The sequence below is a fragment of the Propithecus coquereli genome, unplaced genomic scaffold, assembly GCF_000956105.1.
Source record: "Propithecus coquereli isolate 6110/MARCELLA unplaced genomic scaffold, Pcoq_1.0 Scaffold80, whole genome shotgun sequence".
Taxonomy (NCBI): domain Eukaryota; kingdom Metazoa; phylum Chordata; class Mammalia; order Primates; family Indriidae; genus Propithecus; species Propithecus coquereli.
The window spans coordinates 6,138,807-6,157,554 of record NW_012154174.1 but is presented as its reverse complement, the minus strand read 5'-3'; positions in this window follow the sequence as shown (position 1 = coordinate 6,157,554).

Genomic DNA, 18,748 nt, shown 5'->3' with positions numbered 1-18,748 from the left:
TCATAGAAGTGGAATCATACAGTATGTGTCTTTTTTGTGACTGGCTCATTTTACTTAGCATAATGTCCCCCAGGTTCATCCAGGTTGTAGCATATTGCAGAATTTCCTTCCTTTTTAAGGCTGAATAATATTTCACTGGATGTGTATACCACATTTTCCTTACCCATGCATCCATCGATGGACACTTGTAATGCTTCCATATTTTAGCTATTGCAAATAATGCTGCTATGAACAAACTTTCATTCACTTTTGGAGAATGATGCTGGCTGTCAGCAGGACCTCGGCTGTACTAGGGGTCAGATACCTCCATGGGCCTCTCCATATGAACTCTCTGCACAGGCTAGTTTGGGCTACCTCACAGCATGGCAGCTAGATTCTAGGAACAAGAATCCCCAAAGAGCCACTGGAAGCTGCATGCCTCTCTAATCTAGTCCCGGAAGTCATTCAGTGTCCCTTCTGCCACATTCTATTCGCGGAAGCAGTCACAAGCCAGCTTGGATTGAACAGGGTGGGAATTAGCCTCCTCCTCTTCATGGGGAGAGGCAAAGTTATACTGTAAGAAGAACGTGTGCAGCATGAGATGTTGCTGCAGCTATCATTGAAAATACAACCAGCCACATGTTTGGAAAAATCCACTTATCACACCCATAGTATTAGGAAGAGGGAGCAACTGAGGCTGTAGAAATCATTGAATTGAAAAAGACCCCTGAAAGCCCGATATCCATTCAATTTAGGGATTCTTTCTATAGCAGCCCTGTGAGCTAATTATCCAGCCTCTGCTTGAATATCTGCAGTGATGTGGAGGTCACTACCTTACAAAGGGACCCATTCCAATTGCTGCATAATTGAGATTGTCAGAAAGTTCTTAGATTGTGATAAAAACTGCCTCTCTGTAAGGTCATCTCATTGGCTCTGCTTCTGCCACTGGTGAATGAGGCCTGGACAAGCTAGAAGGAAACGAGTCCTCTTTTTTTTTTTTTTTTTTTTGAGACAGAGTCTTGCTGTGTTGCCCCGGCTAGAGTGCCGTGGCGTCGTCCTAGCTCACAGCAACCTCAAACTCCTGGGCTCAAGCGATCCTTCTGCCTCAGCCTCCCGAGTAGCTGGGACTACAGGCATGCGCCACCATGCCCGGTTAATTTTTTTCTATATATTTTTAGTTGTCCATTTAATTTCTTTCTATTCTTAGTAGAGACGGGGTCTCTCTCTTGCTCAGGCTGGTCTCGAACTCCTGAGCTCAAACAATCCGCCTGCCTCAGCCTCCCAGAGAGCTAGGATTACAGGCGTGAGCCACCGCACCTGGCCGGAAATGAGTGCTCTTGAGTGCCATCCGTGTGCCAGCCTGTGCCGGGGGGTCCACAGCCACTTCCTGGAGAATGGGCATGAGCGACCCTCTCTGTGTTGATGGAGATGTCACTTCTCCCTCCTATGTTCTTTCCCCTCTTTTTCCAATACTGGATTTCCCAATTGCTCATCACCTTCACCTGTGTTACTGTTTCTTGAACTCTTAAAACATCACTTGAACATGATGCTCTAGCCTAACTGACTCATTTCTTTATTTTTCTTAAGATGCAGAATCACACAGAGTTGGCTCATCTTAAGCTTGCAGTCACCTAAAACCCTCCAATCATTTTTCACTTTAACTGCTGCCACCCTGGTCTTTCCCATTTGTCCAGGAACCTTGTCATCAGACCAGAACTAGAATGAGCATGAACACCCAGAGGTCCATTTTTAGCTCTAAAGGACCTTCTGAGATGAAAAAAGTATCTGAAGAGTGAGACTTGTGGCTGTGTCCAAGGTATACAAAGTGTCAGCTTGAGCCCTGGCTTTGGGCTGGAAGGCCAAACAGCTTCATTCAGAGGCAGTGAGGACCACCACTCTCGTTGGCTCTGCTCCTGACCCAGTACCTGTCCCCTCTTGCCTGGGGATGGGGACAAAGCACAGAGATAGGAAAGTACCATTCCTGCCAGGCTCAGAACTCCAAGCTACTTGGCCCTGGCCTGGGAACATGCAGACAGCTGTTCAGATTGACTCCTTGGAGTGAGGGGTGAGGTTATAGAGGGGATCATGGCCCTCCTTGCTCTGTGCCTCATGGGTTCTTATTCATGTACACATACATAAAAAGAGGGTAGAGTCATTTATTGATTTTAGATGAATCCTAAATTGATATGTCCCCTGAACACCAGTATGAGGACTCTCCTGGGTTGCAAGAGAAAGAAATCAAACTACATTTAGTTTAAGCAAGAAAGGGAATGAACTGGCTCGCCTGCTGGGAAGGCCAAATGTGGGGCAGGCTTCAGGCTTGACTAGATCCGGGGACCTGAAGAAGTCATTGGGACTTGATGTCAGTGGGCTCTGCTGCTCTGATTGGCCTCATTTGTTCCTATAATAGATTGGTTTCCTCCAGGCAGTGGCAGCCATGGTGCTAGAAGCTCTGGGGTCATAGCCTTACATTACTAAATCCAAAATGAATGAAGAACATCTCTCTTTCAGGATTAATATATAAAATTCCAGGGAAGGGCTTTGATTGGCCCAACATGGGTCACATGCCTGTCCTTGGACCAATCACTTAAGTCAGGAAGATGGGATAGAGTGATTGGCCAGGCCTGAGTGATATCTCTTTTCCAGTGGCTGGCTATCTCACAGGCGTCTAAGGGCAAGAAACAGTATACCCAAGCCTCAGGGAGAGGCACTGGAAAGTCAGGAATTGAAGCTAAGCTGTCTTCTCTTGGTCTACCTGATATCTCATGGCTGCTGCTTTTTGTCCACCTCCTCATCCTCTTGCTTTCCTTTGAACATCCACTTTGGGTTTTTTTCTCTCCTCAACATGTATGTACATGGCTCAAAATGGCTGCCCCAGCCCCAAACACTATGTGACTTTCAAGAGCTCAACCCCACCTGTGGCTACATTCAAATTTTTCAAGGAAGAGAGAATCTGATTAGTTGCAGGAATGGGGTTAAATACTGGACCAATCAGCTGTGGCAAGGGGTAGGGTTATATAGTATAGCCATGGCCTCTCAGGTGTTCCAGTTCAGGAGGCCTGGTGGGGCCGTTCCTTAGAGAAGGGGGCTGTGGGTGGGACAGGCACTTCAGAACAAGGCACCAGGCTGGTCAGTGACCCAGAAGACAGCAAAGCATGGCGCCACCCTGCCCTCAAGTACTTCAAGTCTAGCTGGGCAGGCAAGTTGCTCAGCTGGGCCAGGTAACATAGGACATCAGAGGAGGGCTCACGTGGGCCAGGACACATGGAACAAGCTCCTTGGAGGCAGTGGGAATGGAGCTGGCCTTGCCAGGTGGGCAGGAAGGAAGGGACGTGCTGCTCTACAGTGTGGAGGAGACGCTGCTTCAACAGATGCTCTTTCTTCACACCTGAGCTGGCTCTGCTGAACCAATATGCAAAAGCGTTTGAAGGGTCCTGTTCATTATTGAGCCTTTTCTCAAAGCACAAGCACTGGCCTCCCTATCTCCTCCCCCCAGGCCCCGATCAGACCCCTCATACACCCTCTGTCCTTGGATGACCACTGAGTGGCCCTCCCCTCCTCCGCTCACCATCTGTGTGTGTGTGTGTGTGTGTGTGTGTGTGTGTCCATAGGCTGTAGGGAGTTTTTCGTGACTTTTTGGAAAGTCAAGGAGTTTTTTCTCTTCTCAAAAGCCAAGAATGGGTGGGGAGGGGGGCGCTCCAAAAATAAAAGGAGGAAAAATAACCCTTTGCATTTAGAGAACGTAGAGATCTGTAAGAGCCCTGATGTAGGGATTTTTATTCCCAGGTTGTGGTCCAGAAAAGTTCTGGACTTGCCCAAAATCTCACGGCTGGGACTAGAACCCTGGCTTCTGACCACCAGCCCAGGGCTCTTCCACGGGCCCTCACCGGCCAGGGGGAGCGGGCCTGGCAGGCACAGTCTGTGTGTGAGAGGGCTGGAGGCTGCCCCACCCTCACATGCAGGGAGTAGGGGCCCAAACCAAACCCAGACAGGATTTGGGGGGATCCAGAAAGCCACCAAGAGGTCACGAGCATCTCCTCAGGGAAGGGGGCGGACGGTCCATCTAGTGCACCTTATCTGACCAGATATTTCCCGGCGGGGGAAAAGGAAGCGATCTTTGTGTTTCTCTGCTGTTTTTTCCCTTTCAGACAGACCAGAAATCAGATCCCAGTCAGATAAGTTCAGTTGAAAAGAAAGAGGCCAGCGTAAAGAAAAGGGTCTCTTGCCAAAGTCACACGGGGAGACTCCCAGAGAGACCCCCCCCAAGAGGAGGGAGAAGGCGGTTCGTGTGGGGCTTGCTGTCCTCAGGGGCCTGGCTTTAGACTTTTGATAATATTTCCAGATGAGGTTTTACATACGGCGATCGTATTATTTTTGCATAGGTTAAAAGCCAGAAATTGTTAACTATAAATTTAGACGTCACACTTTTCACCCCGATGTGGCATCTCTTCATTGTTCCACACACGGGCAGCCTCACAAAAGGGACGTGGCCCAAATCTCGCTTGACCTCTGAGAGGCCCCAAGGCAGTCACCGGAGGGCAGGGGACAGAGGGGCGCAGGAGGAGGGGAGAAGGGGGAAGAAGAGAAGAAGAAGAGAGGAGGGGACGGGGCAGAGGGGGGGCTGCGGGGAGTCGGAGCGAGAGAAAGCGGGGAGACCCGCGAGGCTGGGGAGGGGGTGTCAGTGAGGGGCCAACTGTCAAGGTTCTATCTGCGCGATGATTGATGCGGGCCTGGGTTTTCCTGTCAGCCTGTCACGGCGCAGGAATGTTTAATGTTCTCATTATTGGTTACGCTGTTGTGTATATTTCTCTGTCAGCGCCGCGGACCCAGCTGAACTGGCAGAGCACTTCAAAGGCCTGCGGGTCATTCATCATCCCCATGACGCTCCGGCAAATGCTCAGCTTCAGCTCCGCGCCAGGGATTTGTTATGACTTGCGAGCCGCCTGACAGACAGGGCTGTGGCGGCCGGAGGGGACGCGCGGGAGGCGGGCTCGAAGCCCTTTCTGTCACTCCCGGGCCAGGGCGGCGCCCCGGGGACCGACTCCCCGGGGAAGGCGGGGCAGGAGCGGCCAGGGTGACCCCCGCGGGTGGCCTGGGGGAGACGCAGGGCGCCCCCAGCCGGGGCCCCAGGGCGCCCCGAACTCCTCTCCCTGCAGTCCCACCCTCCTCCTGCGGGCTGGCGGTGGCGTCTCCCAAAGTTGTGCGGAAAACCCAGAGGTTGGGGGAAAAAGCGAAACTTGCAATCGTCCAGGGCCAGGGAGGGGCGGGCTGGGGGGGACCGGGAGGGAGAGCAGGAGAGTATCGGAGCTTTGTTTCCTTTCCCAGGCCGTGACATGATTAATCGTTTTCTTCTGATCTAATTTTGGAACATGAAAAACAGCACATTTGTCTTGAAGAAAAATGATGTGCCGAACTGCGCAGATGGAAATTTCGAGCAATGAGAAAGATTAAAGTGAAACCCCACTCCTTAGACCTAATCATGAGTTGTAGATTATTCTGTCGGCCCAGCCAGATGGTAGCTCCGATTCCACAGCCCCTTCTTATATTAATGAATACTAGACTGTTATATTTGACTTAGGTAAGTGAAATGTCTATCAGCGCTAATGGACTGCCAGCCAGCATAACACATGTTGTACCACTAAGGGTCCTTGCTGCATTTTTCATGTTTTATACTAATGTAGAACATTTTGTTTCCTACTGTTTTTCATCATTGTCACTGTTTGCTAAATATTTTCACATGGAAGGTGTGGGGGGAGAGAGAGACAAAGTCAGGAGGAAAAAGAACCCCCCCTCCAAACTTGTGTCCAAAGCTAATTTCCTCCCGTTGGGTTTGGCTATAACTCTACGAGTAAAACAGTCACCCGGAGCAATGCGTACAGGAACTCAATAGTAACGTGATTAAGTTCCTAGTCAACAAGACTATGCTCGACTGTATGTTAACAAACCTAATTATAGCCCTGTGGTGATAAATTGGGCCCCGGCCCTTGCTGCACATCTCCGAGGTCATGTCTAAAAGAGCAGCTTGACCCTCTCGTCCCAGGGGAGAGAATCGTCCTGGAGAGGGGTCCCAGGCTCAGCACGATGGCAGGGCTATTACCCAGTTGTCCAGCCGCTGGGGAGGGCGGGCAGATGCCAGGAAACATTTCAGAGCAGAAAGCAGAAAATTGGTGTTAGGCTTTCCTGGAGGAGGCTGGAAGGACAGTGGCTTCTGAACCACTGCCCCTTCTGTGTTGTGAGTGACATCAGGATGCCTGAGGGGAGTGTGGCATTTCCGGTTCATTGGTACCGTGCAGACCTCGGTGGCTGGTGGCTCATTCCCTCTGGGCCAAGCAGAGGGTGGCTCAGACACTCCTCCTTCCTCCAGCCTTTTCCTCTATAGCTGGTGAGCAAATCTTGATTACTTAAGGATCCAAAGCTGGCTGGGGATGAATGAGTCACGGAGCTGGAATATGAAAGCTGTATGGGGACAGCCAAGATGTAAAGGGTTGAGGACATCTTCAGTGAATGGTGTCTTGAGAGAAAAATGGAAAGAAATCCACAGGCAGAGAGGAGAGATCTAGACATGAAAACATGGACAGAGAGAAAGAGACAGAAAGGAGAGGAAATGTAGAGGCCAATAGAGTAGATGGCCCACGAACTCAGAGGAGAAACTCTCCTTGCTCCAGCCAAAATGAGATTCCTAAAAAAGCAAATTTGACCCCTGCTTAAAATTCTCTCCCGGCTGTGATTCCTGCAGGGGTCAGTCCGAATGTCTTGGCTGGGAATAGGTCATCCTCTCCATTTACCCCCGGCTTCTCTCTCCAGCCCCACCTCTCACCTGTCTTCAAATAAGAGCCCTGCACTGCTGCCACATGAGCCTTCTTAGGGTCCCCAAGAATGCCAGCCTCTTTCGGAACAATGTGCTTTTGTCTGTGTTTATCTCCGTCTATTCCACTCCCTTGTATTCTTTCTCTGGCAAACTCCTACTCATCCTTCAAGACCCAGCTCCCATGTCTCCTCTCTGCCACACTTCCCTGACATTCTCCTGGAGGCATTATTCATCCTCTGGCACACCCCCTCCCTCAATGTTTTTGTTCATATCCCTGTGAAATGTAGACATGTTGGTCCGTTTGCATTAAAAAATGTCTGTGTTTACAAGTTTCTCCCCCTACACCTTCCTTCCTCTAGAACTACTCCTCTGTTCATTCATTTGTTTACTCATTCAAGAAATGTGCATTGAGAACCTACTGTGTGACAGGTATTGTTCTAGGCACTGGGATTTAGCATTGTACAAAATTCCCTGTCCTCCTGGAGGTGACATTTTGGTAGTTATATTTGTGGGTGTATTAGTGAGACTTTTTCATAGTAAGAAACAGAAAATCACTCAGGCTAGCTAGAATAATGGGTATTATTGTAAAATGGTAGCCATAAGCAAGGCAGAAATCTCATAGAGGGCCAAGGGCAACTGTTCAGCGGAGCCTCTCAGCTTCAGTAACTTGTAACTGGCTTGCTCATGGTCCCTCCCTGTCCCTCATGCCATTTAAAAAAACTTTTTATTGCGGTACAAAAGGCACACAGAAAAGTGCACGTATCACAGGAACACACCTTAATGAATTTTCACAAACTGTAACCCATTAAGAGGTCGAGCAACAGAACATTCAGTACCTCCCATCCTCCTTCTTTGTTTCATTTTTAAGATAAGTTCCCACCCCAACTTCCCCCCCACTATATATTGTGACATTTTAATTTCTGTTTTCAGTGGGTTCATTTTTCAAAACAGATTTATTGAGGCAAAACCTACATATCATAAAATCAGCCATTGTAATAAATTAACGATCCAATGATTTTTAGCAAATTTATAAAGTGTAACCTTGCCCACGATGCAACTGTAGAACACTTCCGTCATTGCAAACAAACTCTCTAGTTCATTTTCAGTCAGTACTCAGTTCTAGCCCCAGCCCCAGACAACCAGGTTTCACCTTTAGGTCTGTGATCCATTTTTTAAAAAATAACAACTTTATTGAGATATAATTCATATACCATAAAGTCCACACTTTAAAAAGGTAAAATTCTATGTTTCTAGTATATTCACAAAATTGTGCAAATATCACTAATTCCAGAACATTTTCATCACCAAAAAGAAACCCCATACCTATTCACAGTCACTCCCCATTTCTCCCTCCCTCCAGTCCCTGGAGATCACTAATCTACTTTCTGTCTCTCTGGATTTGCTTATTCGAGACATTTCATATAAATAGAATCATATGACATGTGTCTGGCTTCTTTCACTCAGCATAATGTTTTCAAGATTCATCCTCGTTGCAGTATGTATGACAACTTCATTCCTTTTCATGGCCGAATATTAGTCCACTGTATGGATCCACAACATTTTGTTTATCCCTCCCTCAGTTGGTGGACATTTGGGTTGTTTCTACTTTTTGGCTCTTATGAGTAATGCTGCTATGAACATTTGTGTACAGGTTTTTATGTGGACATGTTTTCAATTCTCTTACATATATACCTTTGAGTGGGATTGCGGGGTCCTGTGCTAACTTTATGTTTAATGATTTGACTGTGATCTATTTGGAGTTAATTTTTGTGTACGGCATGAGGTAAGAGTCTAAGTTTATTTTTTTGCATATGGATATCCAATTGTTCCAGGATAACTTTTTTAAAAATCATGATTAGCATTGGATTTTGTCAAGTATTTTTCCTGTATCTACTAAGTGAGGTATTGAAATCTTCAATTATTATTGTTGAATTGTCTGTTACTCCCTTTAATTCCATCAATTTTTGCTTTATGTATTTTGGGGCTCTGTTGTTAGGCATATATATTTATAATTGTTACTTCCTAATGTATTAAGCATTTTATCATTATAAGATGTCTTTCTTTGTCTCTAGTAATATTTCTTGTCTTAAAGTCTATTTTTTCTAGTACTAATATAGCCACTCCAGCTGTCTTATGGTTACTGTTTGCTCGGGAAATCTTTTCCCACCTTTTTTACTTCCAGTATATTTATGACCTTGAACCCATGGTGTGTCTCCTGTTGACAGCATTTGGTTGGATCTTGATTTTTTATCCAGTCTGACAATCTCTGTCTTTTGAATGGGATTTTCGGTCCATTCCCTTTTAATGTGATTATCGATATGGCTGGATTTATACCTGACATTTCTCTATTTGTTTTCTATTTTCTTAATGCCTTTTTCATTTTTCTGTTCCTCCTCTACTGATTTATTTTGTGTTAAATAATTACATTTTAGTTAAAAAATAAAAATTTGAATTCCTATCTTGATTTTTTTTTACCGTATTATTTCAAGTTATTTTCTCAGTAGTTGCTCTAGAGATTACCATTGCATTTAACTTATCACAATCTATTTCAGAATAATACTGCTTTAATTCTGGTATAGAAAATTTACCCCAATACTTCTTTTCTTCCCTTCTCTTTTGTACTATTCTTGTCTTATATATTACATCTATATGTGTCATAAACATGTACGATGTTATATAATTATTTCTTATAACAATCTTGTATTTTTAAGAGAAGCTAAGAGAAGCAATAAGAAAAAATACACATATATTTACTCACATATTTATCATTTCTGGCACTCTTTGTTGCTTTTTGTGGATTCAGGTTAACACCTGGGATCACTTCCTTTTAGCCTGAAGGGCTTTACTTAGTATTTCTTATAAGGGAGACGTGCTAGCAACAAATATTTTCAGTCTTTGTTTATCTGGGAATGTCTTTATTTCACTTCCATGTTGAAGGATTATTTTAGCCAGATATGGAATTCTTACTTAAACATTTTTCTTTTCTTCTAGCAACTTAAATATGTCATTCCATTGCTTCTGACCTTTATTGTTTCTGATGAGAAGTTGGCTGTTCATTGTATTGTTGTTCCCCTGTACATGGTGAATTATTTCTCTCTTGCTGCTTTCAAGAATGGTTTTTTGTTTGTTTGTTTTGTCTTAGTCTTTGAACAGTTTGACTATATGAATGTAGGTGTGGATCTCTTTTTAATTATCCTACTTAGGGTTTATTGAGCTTCTTGGATAGGATGTGTAATTTTTTCATCAAATTTGGGAAGATTTAGGCCATTATATCTTCAAATACTTTTTCTGCTCTATTCCATATTCTCTTTCTGCTCTACCCTCTTCTTCTAGGACACTCATTACAGATATGTTGGTCCCCTTAATATTGCTTCGCATCTCCTCTGCACATGCGCACAGGCTCTGTTGGCCAGGAATGTGTGGGTACGTTTGGCCCTCTTTGGTCTCTGACATACATGCACATAGCCTCTGGCTAACCTGGGATATGTGAGAAATCCCCTGTGGCTGTCTTACCTCTTAAAACTTCCTGATAAATCTGCACTAGTCTGTCAGTCCTTTGCTTACATGAAACAGAACTACAATCTCAGATTGATGGAGCCACTGGTGCTTCATGTTTGCTTGCCACTGAGATAACTTCAACTGATGATGCTTTAAATTAAGTGTGTCCCCTCCAGCATTGGTGGTGAAGCTTCTGGTTGTCATGGTACCAGAAGAGTTGGGGGAAGGGAGATGGGTTGTGAGCAGCCATAGACGCATGCTATTCTTTCCCAAAGTTCAGTAGTTTTCATTAATAAGTATTTCTTAGTTTTTGTATGCCTTTGGTAGAATTCCAGGGTGCTGAAGTGGTTGTTTTTGACAATTTTGTCCAGCTTTGTAGTAAATTTTTTGGGGAGAGGTTTTGTAGCCCTCCTAACTTCATCATGTCAGAAGTCAGAAGCCCCTTGGTATGTTTTCGGAGCTTCTGGTTCTGTTATTTCCTGAACATCTCTGTCCTCCATATTTCCAGTTCAAATTTCCAATGAAAAGAATCTGATTGGACCAAACAGACTTGGGCAATGCCCCTGCTCCAAGCTATTTCATAAGTGACTGCCTGGCTCTGCCTTGAAAGAGGTGGGAAGGGAAGAAATTCAGGTGAAAGAAACAATGGCATGTAGCCAGGGCCAAGGGTGTGCCACAAATTTGTTTATTGTGGTTTCAGCGCAGGTCTAACTGATCCCACATGTAGTTGGAAAGTGGTTCTGGGCAACCTTAATGAGGTAAATAAGGATTGGGTGAGGATTTGCATCAGGGAGAATTGGGATAGTGGGCAGCAAGGCTATCGGGTCCCCACTGCACCATGCGAAGTCAAGATAGGGCTGGTGAAGTGGGCCTGACCAGATTGAATTGCTCTTGCCTCATTCCTGCCCTGCCCTGGTCCTGCTCCCGACTCTACCATAAGTCACCACTGCCTCCGTCTGCAGTGGGTACACACTCTAGTGTCAAGTATAGTTCCCCACATTCTTTTCTGTGAGCATTCATTCATTCATTCATTTATCCATGCGTGCATTCAAGCAGTATTTGATCACCTTCCTTGTGTCCGATGGTGTGCTAGATGCTCAGAATGTTGCGGCGAGCAAAGAACCCTTGGTCTTCCAAGGACTTCCCCTCACACAGCTTACAGTCTACTTAAGGCCAAGGATCCTTTCACCACAGAGATTGAGCGTGGCTAAGTTTTCATAGACAAGTGGGGTTGTTATTTTTAGTCTCTGGGAAGAAAACGTTTTGTTTACCAGGTGAACAGTGTCCACAAGTTTGCAGAGATTATGTTTAAACTATTTAAAATAACTTACTGTATCTAAGTCTCAAGTATTTTTTCCGTTTTCAAGTTCATCTTGTTAGTTACTAATGTGTATCATTATTCATTAAAAAAAGCCCAGTGAGACTCTCATTTAGTAAACTTGGTTATTAGTGAAGATATCAGGATCTCCAAATGTACAGTAGAAGCTCTGTTAATCGATTTCCAATTAAATATGTTTTCATTCTCTCTGAAGCACGTGGAGTGATGCCTTCAGTGCAATGAGCATTTGCAACTGGTTTGCTACTCTCAGCATGTCCACCAGTTGTGCTGTGTGCTTACTGCACATCAGTTGTGTGTGTTCCCAAACCTGTTCATGTCACTTGTACTTGTAATTTTAATCATTTATCTAACTATAACATAAACCAATAAAATATAACAAGAAATACATATTTTCATGTTAACTAGAAATAGAATTTTTTTTTTTTTTTTTGAGACAGAGTCTCACTCTGTTGCCTGGGCTAGAGTGCCATGGCATCAGCCTAGCTCACAGCAACTTCAAACTCCTGGGCTCAAGCAATCCTCCTGCCTCAGCCTCCCGAGTAGCTGGGACTACAGGCGTGTGCCACCATGCCCGGCTAATTTTTTCTATATATTTTTAGTTGTCCAGCTAATTTCTTTCTATTTTTTTAGTAGAGATGGGGTCTCGCTCTTGGTCAGGCTGGTCTCGAACTCCTGAGCTCATCAGATTACAGGCGTGAGCCACCACACCCGGCCCAAATACAATGTTTTGGAAAGACTCAAGAAAGACAAGTAGCAAAAAAATTATTTTGAATTGGGAATGCTATGACAACTAGAAAAGATTGGAGGAAAAAAAATCACAAATATCCAGAAGGAATTTCCATATGTGAAGAATTCTACTTCAAAATTATTTTAAAATCCTCAGTGAATCTTAAAGAATCCCAAACTAGAATTCATAGAGGATTCATTAAAGGTTTAGTTTTCTACAGGAAAAACTATGCAGAAATACAAACAGTGAAACTAAGGGGGAAAAAAGACCTTAGCTCTGGATTAAAAAAATGGCTAAATAAATGTGTAATTGCATGTTTTAACTTAAAAGAAAATGTGTAAGGTTATGTTTCATCATTTCTTGCCTTAACTTACTTTAAATATTTAAAAATATTATCATAAATATTATCTGAAGGCTATCATTATCAAAATATTATCATAAATTTTATCATTTTGAGTCTTCCTCATTTTTTTCCCTAATGGTAATGAATGATGTCAGTTTCTTGTTTGTTTTTTCACAGATTCTTTAGTCATATAAAACCTGAAAGACTCCCTTCTGTTTTATAACATAAATTAATGGACTTTTTGGATAAACCAACCAACTACAAGTACAAATTGCGTGGAATAAGAAGCCCTCTACTGTATAAAAGACCATTTAAAAATTTCTTTATACATGTTGTTTGCCAAACAGGAAGTATAATATACTGCTTAGGAGCACATTGTGACACAGAGATATGATTTCTCCTTTTATTTAAAAATGTATAGTTTAATTTCCAAACATTTGGGGATTAACTGGTTATCTTTTTTTAATAAAACTTTTTATTTTGGTAAAATACACATAACACAAAATTTACTATCTTAACCATTTTAAGTATGCAGTTTAGTAGTGTTAAGGTATTTATATTGTTATGTAGCCATCACACCATCATCTTCAGAACTCTTTTCGTCTTGCAAGTCTGAAATCTCTATGCATTAAACAATAATTCCCCAATCTCCCCTACCCCAGGCAACTACCATTCTACTCTCTGTCTCTGTGAATTTGACTCCTCTAGATAATTCATAGAGGTGAAATCATACAGTATTTATCTTTTTGTGACATTTTATGTCTATTTTTTCATCAATATTGTAGCATGCGTCAGAATTTCCTTCCTTTTTTAGGCTGGTGGAATAATATCCTATCATATGTATCTACCATGTTTTGTTTATTCATTTATCTATCAATGGTCAGTTTGGTTGCTTCCAAGTTTTAGCTATTGTGAATTATGCTGCTATAAACATGAGTGTACAGACATTTCTTTGAGACCCTCCTTTAAATTCTTTTGGGTACATACCCCAAAGTGGAATTGCCAGATCATTCGGTAATTCTATTTTTAATTTTTTGAGGCACCGCCATACTGTTTTCTACAGCGGCTGTACCATTTTACTTTTCCACCAACAGTGCACAAGGTTTCAATTTATCCACCTTCTTGCCAATATTACTTATTTTCTTTTTCTTTTAAAATAGTTGCCACCCTATTGGGTGTGAGGTAGTATCTTGTGGTTTTGATTTGCACTTCCCTAATTATTAGTGATGTTGAGCATCTTTTCATATGCTTATTGGCCATTTGTATATCTTTTTTGAAGAAATGTATATTCAAGTCCTTTGTTCAGTTTTGAATTAGTTTGCGTGATATTTTTGTTGTTGAATTTTAGTAGTTCTCTCTATATTCTGGATATTAATCTCTTACACAATATATGATTTGTAATATTTCCTTCCATTCTGTGGGTTGCCGTTTTACTTTGTTGACAGTATCATTTGGTGCACAACAGTTTTTAATTTTCATGAAGTGCAATTTATGTATAGACATACCTTGTTTTATTGTACTTTGCTTTACTGTGCTTTGAAGATATTGCATTTTTTACACATTGAAGATTTGTGGCAATCCTGCATTAAGCTAGTCTATCAGTGCCATTCTTCCAACAGCATGTGCTCACTTCATATCTCTGTGTTACAATTAGGTCATTCCTGTAATAGTTTAAAATTTTTCATTATTTTTATATCTGTTACGGCAATTTGTAATCCCTGATCTTTGACCTTGGTTATTGTTTTGGGGTGCCACAAACCGTGCCCATAGAAGAAGGTGAACTTAATCGATACATGTTATTCGTGTTTTTTTTTTTTTCCTAGAGATGGGGTCTCACTCTGTCACCCAGGCTGGAGTGCAGTGGTGCAAACAAAGCTCACTGCAGCCTCGAACTCCTGTGTTCAAGTGATCTTTCCACCTTGGCCTCCTGAGTAGCTGAGACTACAGGCATGTGCCACCTTACCCAGCTAATTATTTTCATTTTTTTAGAGATGGTGATCTTGGTATGTTGCCCAGGCTGGTCTCAAACTCCTGGTTTCCAGGTGATCTTCTTGCCTCAGCCTCCTGAGTCACTGGTATTAGAGGCATGAGCCACCATGCCTGACTCTTGTGTTGTGTGTGTTCTGTCTACCCCACCGACCAGCCATTGGCTCATCTTTCTCCCTCTCCTGGGGCCTCCCTGTTCCCTGTGACACAATAATATTGAAATTAGGCCAATTAATAACCCTACAGGCCTTTATGTGTTCAAGTGAAAGGAGGTGTCACATGTGTCTCACTTGAAATCAAAAGCTGGAAATGATTAAGCTTAGTGAGGAAGGCATGTTAAAAGCTGAGATAGGCCAAAAGCTAGGCGTCTTGTGCCAGTTAGCCAAATTGTGAATGCAAAGGAAAACTTTTTGAAGGAAATAAAAAGTGCTACTCTGGTGAACACATACATGAATGATAAGAAAGTGTAACAGCCTAGTTGCTAATATGGAGAAAGTTTTAGTGGTCTGGGTAAAAGATCAAACCAGCCACGATATTCCCTTAACCCAAAGCCCAATCCAGAGCAAGGCTGTAACTTTCTTCAATTCTGTGAAAGCTGAGAGAGGTGAGGAAGCTGCAGAAGAAAAGTTGGAAGCTAGAGGAAGTTGGTTCATGAGGTTTAAGGAAAGAAGCTATCTCTACAACATAGAAGTGCAAGATGAAGCGGGAAGTTCTCATGTAGAAGCTGCAGAAAGTTATCCAGAAGATCTAGCTAAGATAAGGGATGAAGGTGGCTACACTAAACAGCAGGTTTTCAATGTGGATGAAACAGTCTTCTATGGGAAGAAGTTGCCATCTAGGACTTTCATAGCTAGAGAGAAGTCAATTCCTGGCTTCAAAGCTTCAAAGGACATGCTGACTCTCTTGTTAGGGTTCAGTGCAGCTGGTAACTTGAAGTTAAATCCAATGCTCATTTACAATTCTGAAAACCCTAGGGCCCTTAAGAATTATGCTAAATCTGCTCTGCCTGTGCTCTATAAATGGAACAACAAAGCCTGGATGACAGCACATCCCTTTACAGCATGGTTTGCTGAATATTTTAAGTTCACTGTTGAGACCTACTGCTCAGAAAAGAAGTTTCCTTTCAAAGTATCACTGTTCATTGAAAATGCATCTGGTCACTCAAGAGCTCTGAAGGAGATGTATTAATACAAGGAGATGAATGTTTCCATACCTGCCAACACAACGACCATTCTGAAGCCAATGGATTAAGGTGTATTTTTAACTTTCAAATCTTGTTATTCAAGAAATACATTTTGTAAGGCTATAGCTGCCATAGACGGTGATTCCTCTGATGGATCTGGGTAAATTGATAATCTTCTGTAAAGTATTCCCCATTCTAGATGCCATTAAGAACATTTGTAATTAAGATTACAACTTGCTGAAGGTAAAGTATTAACATTAACAGGAGTTTGGCAGAAGTTTATTCCAGCCCTCATCTCATCGATGACTTTGAGAGGTTCAAGACATCAATGGAGATAGTAACTGCAAATGTGGCAACAATAGCTTGAGACTTAGAAGTAGAGCCTGGAAATGTGACTGAATTTGTGCAATCTCATGATAAAACTTGAACAGATGAGGAGTTGCTTCTTATGGATGAACGAAGAAAGTGGTTTCTTGAGATGGAATTACTCCCGGTGAAGATGCTGTGAATATTGTTGAAATGACAGCAAAGGATTTAGAATATTACATAAACTTATTTGACAAAGCAGTGGCAGATTTTGAGAGGACCAATTCCATTTTTTTTTTTCCAACTCCATTTTTGAAAGAAGTTCTACTGAGGGTAAATGCTATCAGACAGTATCACATGATATAGAGAAATCTTTCACGAAAGGAAGAGTCAAGCAATGTGGCAAACTTTATTATTGTCTTATTTTAAGAAATTGCCAGAACCACCCCAACAACCACCAGTAGTAGCCATCAGTCAGTAGTCAGCAACCTTAGGCAAGACCCTCCCACCAGCAAAAGATTAGGACTTGCCAAAAGCTCAGATGATTGTTAGCATTTTTAGCAATAAAGTATTTTTAAATTAAAGCATGTACATTGTTTTTTAGACCTATTAAGTGTACTATTGAACATTTAATAGACTACAGTATAGTGTAAACATAACTTTTACATGCACTGGGAAACAAAAAACTTCATGCAACTCACTTTATTGTGACATTAATTTTATTGTGGTGGTCTGGAACCAAACCCACAATATCTCTGAGGCATGCCTATATTTTTTATTTTGTTGCCTGTGCCCTTGGTGTCACATCCAAGAAATAATTGCCAAATACCATGTTGTGAATATCTTGTCCTATGTTTTCCTCTAGGAATTTTATAATCTTAACTCTCATGTTTAGGTTTTTGATCCATTTTGAGTTAATTTTTGTATGTGGTGTTAGGTAAAGTACTGGTTGTTTTTTTGTTATTAATTTCCAACTAATTCCATCATGGCCAAAGAACACATTCCATATGAGTTCTATACTTTGAAATTTGTTGACAGTTGCTCTAAAATCCATCTTGAAAAGAAAATGAATTCTGGCTGGGCATGGTGGCTCATACCTGTAATTCTAGCACTCTGGGAGGCTGAGGCAGGAGGATTGCTTGGGGTCAGAAGTTTGAGACCAGTGTGAGCAAGAGTGAGACCCTGTCTCTACTAAAAATAGAAAAATTAACTGGGCAACTAAAAATAGAAACAAAAAATTAGCAGGGCGTGGTGGCAAATGACTGTAATCCCAACTACTCGGGAGCCTGAAGGATCGCTTAAGCCCAAGAGTTTGAAGTTGCTGTGAGCTAGGCTGATGCCATGGCACTCACTCTAGCCCAGGCAACAAAGCAAGACTCTGTCTCAAAAAAACAAAACAAAAAAAAGAAAATGAGTTCTGAAATTTTTGGATACAGTGCTCTAACATGGCAATTAGATCAAGAGTGTTCCATCCTTCAAATCTATATCCTAGAACTTCCACTTAAAGGAAGGTGTGGTAGGTGCACTTTTCTTTATTTCTCTTCTAAGTACAGTAAAAAATCATTGCTGTTACATATAGAATAAACACCAGAAAATTCTGCAGGGTGGATAGAAGAGGAAAGACATGCAAGGAGCCTTTGGAACTCAAGAAATGATGGTAAATTCCACAAGTTTACTTTTTGTTTCACCTATGCTGGACTTGGAACTAAAGAAGCTGGCAACCTAGAAATGCCAATGAACATAGACAAAAACAAAACAAAACCTCAACAAAAGCCAGCTCCTTTCAGCCAAAGGACCAGGAAAAGGGTAGCCTAGCAAGACATAAAATGTTTAGACAACAACCACTCTACTTCAGCCAAGCACCACAGAAAACACTGTTGTTCCACTCCCACCAACAAAGGCCGAGTGGGGAGCTTATATTTAATCCTTGAAATTCTATAATGAAGTGCCCCAAAACTGCACCATTGTGTTATCAGAGAATGCTAAGTAGGGAGCAAGGACTTTTATTCTCATCAGCTGGTAATGCAGTACCCTCTAGTAATGTAGTAGAGATCACGTGAGAATCTGGAAGTCCCACCCTTGCCCAGAAATAATAAGGATCTCTCCCCTTTAGGTGTCAATGGAGTCTGAGTGGAGAAACTGGACTACTACCTGCACCTGGAAATCATGAGGTGGTGTCCCTCACTCCCCCTACCAGAGCAGTGTCAGAAAAAGCCAGTAAAAGAGAGAGCTTTAAAAATATCCATAGTCTCATAACATAATATGCAAATGTCCAGGTTTTAATAAAAAAACAAAATGTCATACCAAAACCAGGAAAATCTCAAGCTGAATAAAAAAAGATAATCGATAAATGTCAACACTAAGAAGCAGAGATGCCAAAATTATTTGACAGATTTGAAAGCAGCCATGATAAAAATGCCTCAACAAGCAATTACAAACATTCTTAAAACAAATGAAAAATAAAAGTCTCAGCCAAGAAATAAAAGATAAAAGAAAAAAAACCAAAGGAAATATTAGAACTAAAAAATATAATAACTGAAATTACAAGTTGAGTAGATGGGATCCACAGTGAAATGTAG